Raw genomic sequence first — 5000 nt, 5'->3', positions numbered from 1 at the left:
ATGAAAATAAACAAATAGTCAAACAAATGTATAAATAAAAAGTACAGGAGAAGAAGAAGTAAAAACACGAAAATAAGAACAAAAGAGGATAAGAGATTCAAGAAATGTTTGGCTTCCAATCCTCTTCAAGAAACAAGGACCGCCGCCGCATCTTCAAGGATTTGCTCGCTGTATCTTTGCAAAGAGACTGTCTGGCGAGGTAGAAGGTGAACCACAGAACCTGCAAACTCATCTGATCAACGCCCGTAATTTTTTTTTGTTTAAATACAAGAAAAAAAAATATGTGAAAACAATAAAAAGAAGAAAGTTTTAGAAATGCACAATAAAAAAGAGTAGGATAAATGTGCTAAGATAGACTTGAAAAACAAATGAAAAACAAAACCAAGAGTAAGGGTAATATAAGAACTGAATGTGTTTAAATGTGATTCGATTCCACATGCAGTTTAGACAGAACATATTGAGCTTGTATTACTCGGCAGAAAACGAAATAATGAAACCAAGCGGCCTCTTTTTAAATTATTTGACTAGATATAATACTCAGGACGTAAAACCGCTCATTAAATGTGACACTGCCTCCAGAAAAGAAAAAATATCTGAGAGAAAGAGAGAGAGACAAAGACAGAGAAAGAGAAAGAGAGAGAGAGAGGGGGGGGAGGGGAGAGAAAGAGGGAGAGAGAGAACAGGGGCAAGGAGAGGGAGAGAAGAGAAAAGAAGAGAAGAGAAGAGAAGAGACAGAGAGAGAGAGAGAGAGAGAGAGAGAGAGATAGAGATAGAGAGAGAGAGAGAGACAGAGAGAGAGAGAGAGAGAGAGAGAGAGAGAGAGAGAGAGAGAGAGAGAGAGAGAGAGAGAGAGAGAGAGAGAGAGAGAGATACAGAGATACAGAGAGAGAAAGACAGAGACAGATAGACAGAGAGAGAGAGACAGAGAGAGACAGAGAGGAAAGAAGGGATATATACACACACACACATGGAGAGAGATATATATAGATTATAGAAATAGATATAGATGTATAAATATATACATATATGTGTGTGTGTGTATATATGTATATATATGTTTGTGTGTGTATATATATATATATATATATATATATATATATTTATGTGTATATATGTATATATATATATATATATATATATATATATATATATATATATATACATATACACACAAACACACACACACTCATACACACACACACACACACACACACACACACACACACACACACACACACACACACACACACACACACACATACACACACACACACATATATATAGATGTGTATATATATATATATATATATATATATATATATATATGAATACACACACACACACACACACACATATATATGGATATATATATTCATACATACATTATCATCATCAGCCTGGGTCAATCCACTGCAGGACGTAGGTCTCTCCCAATCTTTTCCATCTTTGTCTGTTTTGCGTTTTTTGCTTCCAGTCTTGGCCCCCAAATTTCGTTATTTCATCGCGCCATCTTGCCATAGGTCTGGCTCTTGGCCTCGTTATGTTATCTATAACCCAGTCTGTTACTTTCTTTGTCCATCTGTTGTCCTGTCTCCGACATATATGACCTGCCCATTGCCATTTTTTCTTTTTGATGTTCCCGAGTATATTTTCCACTTCTGTCTGTTCCCTAATCCACGTCGACCTCGTCCGATCTCTTAGGCTAATTCCCAGTATCAACCTTTCCATCCCTCACTGGGCATTTATTAGTTTCCTCTCTAGTAATTTGGTTGTAGTCCATGTTTCTGATCCATAGGTCATAACTTGGAGGATGCATTGGTTAAAGACTTTTCTTTTTAAACATAATGTCAAGGAGCCTCTTAGTATGCTACTGTGTTTGCCGGAGGCGCTCCAGCCTAGACTGATACAGAGAGAGAAAGACAGAGAGAGACAGAGAGGAAAGAAAGGGATATATATGTACACACACACACAAACACACACACACATATTTATATGTATAGATAGATATATAGATATAGATATAGATATATAAATATATATATATACACATATGTGCATATATATATATTTATATATACATATATATATACATATAAATGTATGTATATATACATTTATATATAAATACATATATTTGTGTGTGTGTATACAAACAAACAAACACAACACACACACACACACACACACACACACACACACACATATATATATACATATGTATACATATATATATATATATATATATATTGGCGTGTATATATATACATACATACATATATATATATAATTTGTGTATATGTATACAGATATATATACATATATATGTATATGTACTGCCGCGATAGTCCAGTGGTTAGCGCACTGGACTCCGGGCCTTGTGGTCCCGAGTTCAATTCCCCGTCGTGAGAGTCGTAAAAATGCCTGCGCTCTGACTGCTGGTTCAAGCCCGAGAAAACGACATATCGCCTTGAGAAGTCAAACGCAGGTGTCATAGGGGAAGTAGCCACCGTGGCACAACCGCAGTTGATTAGGAAGGGCATCCAATCAGGCAAGGGTGGCAATGCCATATAACATCTCAATAGTGATTTGAAAGAGGCCTATGTTCTCCAGTGGAATGAATGGCTGTATTAAAAAAAAAAAAAAAAAAAAAAAAAAAAAAAAAAAAAAACATGCATATATATACAAACACACACTCACACTCACACTCTCACACACACACACACACACACGCACACACACACACACACACACACATATATATATATTATATATATAGACATATATATGTGTGTTTGTGTGTATCTAAGTGTGTCTGCAAGCCCTTATAGCAGGCCTCCCCGCACAGGTAGGACTCCAGCTCTCGGACATAGAAACAACATCTCCGTGGGAACCGCTGTCAAGGTCACGAGGAGACGCAACCCGGCGGACGAAAAGGCGCGGCCGAGAATTGCTCGTGATTAAAAATCTTTCCTTCTTTTCTCTTTGTTCTCTACGCCTTCATCACCATCATTGTTTATTTTCCTTTTCTTTTTCTGCATGGTATCCTCCCTCTTCTTCTTTTTCTTCGTTTTCACCTTTTACTTCTTCTTTTATCTACATTTGTCTGCTTCTGCTTATCATTTCATCTCTCGGTGTTTTTTTTTTTTTACCTCCTTCTTCTTCCCGTTCTCTTTCACCTCCTCCTTCTTCCCGTTCTCTTTCACCTCCTCCTTCTTCCCGTTCTCTTTCACCTCCTCCTTCTTCCCGTTCTCTTTCACCTCCTCCTTCTTCCCGTTCTCTTTCACCTCCTTCCCGTTCTCTTTCACCTGCTTCTTCTCCCCCTTCTCTTTCACCTCCTTCTTCTCCCCCTTCTCTTTCACCTCCTTCTTCTTCCCCTTCTCTTTCACCGCCTTCTTCTTTCCGTTTTCTTTCACCTCCTTCTTCTTCCCCTTCTTCACGACTGCCATCTACCGCCATAAACTTTAACAGCATCAAAGAAACACATAATCGGCTGCGCTTCCCCGGCCTTGGGAGGACAAAGGGAATTTCCTCCTTCCCCTTTTCTGCTCGTTCCGTTTGTTTTGTTATTGTTGGCGAGAGAAGTAAGGAATCGCCTTTTATGACATGGCAACAAGAGAGGGAGAAAGAGGGAGGGAGAGAGAGAAAGATATAGGGGGGGAAGAGAGAGAGAGAGAGAGAGATAGAGAGAGAGAGAGAGAGAGAGAGAGAGAGAGAGAGAGAGAGAGAGAGAGAGAGAGAGAGAGAGAGAGAGAGAGAGAGAGAGAGAGAGAGAGAGAGAGAGAGAGAGAGAGAGAGAGAGAGAGAGAGAGAGAGAGAGAGAGAGAGAGAGAGAGAGGGGGGGGGGAGGGAGGGAGAGGGAGAGAAAGATATATATATATATAGAGAGAGAGGAGGGGAGGAAGGAGAGGGAGAGGGAAGGTAGAAAGAGGGAGAGAGAGAGAGATAAAGAGAGAGAGAGAGAGAGACAAAGAGAAAGATCCAGACATATAAACAGACAGACATGGAGACAGCCAAGTCAGTTATAATTTCACCCTCCCCCTCGACCCTCGCTAATCGATTCCGTCGCGAGGAGGGTTATCAACTGAACATTTCCAGGAAGATGAACAGGCAAAAGGTGGTGCAACTTGCATCCAAGCGCGTCGCCGGTCACGGGAAGGAACGGAGCTTTGTGGACTTCTCAAGCCTTTCTATTTGCAATACTCTGCGGCATATTACCGCTGCAGGTTTTCACTTTGAGAATGAGTTCTCCCCGAAAGGAGAGAAAGCCAAACCATATGTGCCAAGGGCAGGGACATTGGCGGCGTCCAGAAGACACGCGCCGCTGCTCCCGCTGATGTGGAGGCCTGGGAAAGACGCTCGAGGAGACAAAGTGTTGCATGGAAATTGGCGGCTTTGTTGCAAGGATAACCGTGACCTCTGTAACACGATTGGTTACTTAGTGAAGGGAAAAATGGAGGAAGATTATACGCGCGCGTTACCACTGGCCATCCCCCCATCGTTTTAGACAAGAAAGCAAAAGAAAACAGAGACGAAGCTGTCTTTACGAAGAAATAAAGATGAAGTTTTGAGCAAGGTCAGCCCGCCGCTCGGCTCCATGTTGCGCACGAACTTTTTTCTAAATGATTTTCCGACATGTGTTTGTAAGTTCCTACTAGAGTTACTGCCTGTTATTTTCGTTTCCTCTCTTTTACCTACCATTTTGTCGTTTTTTAGTATCACTCATCTTTATATCTGGATGAATCCAGACATGGAGATGAGATCAGCGTAGGTGATGCAGCAGGCAATTGTTAGATGTGACTTTTCGCCTCATTAACGTCATGGCCGCCACCATCATTTTCAATACAACAAATCGAATTGCACATCACTCAGATATCTATTTTGGTAACGTATATAAAGACTGTTATTCAGACTTATTTTTAAGCATCTCAAGGTCGAGCTATTCTCAGGAAAATACAGAGGAATGATCATGTTTACGCCCGAATTGTGATGGATTGGCCGAT

Source organism: Penaeus chinensis, chromosome 10 (genome assembly GCF_019202785.1).
Source record: "Penaeus chinensis breed Huanghai No. 1 chromosome 10, ASM1920278v2, whole genome shotgun sequence".
Taxonomy (NCBI): Eukaryota; Metazoa; Arthropoda; class Malacostraca; order Decapoda; family Penaeidae; genus Penaeus; species Penaeus chinensis.
The sequence above is the reverse complement of the archived record's forward strand: the minus strand, read 5'-3'. Positions refer to the sequence as shown.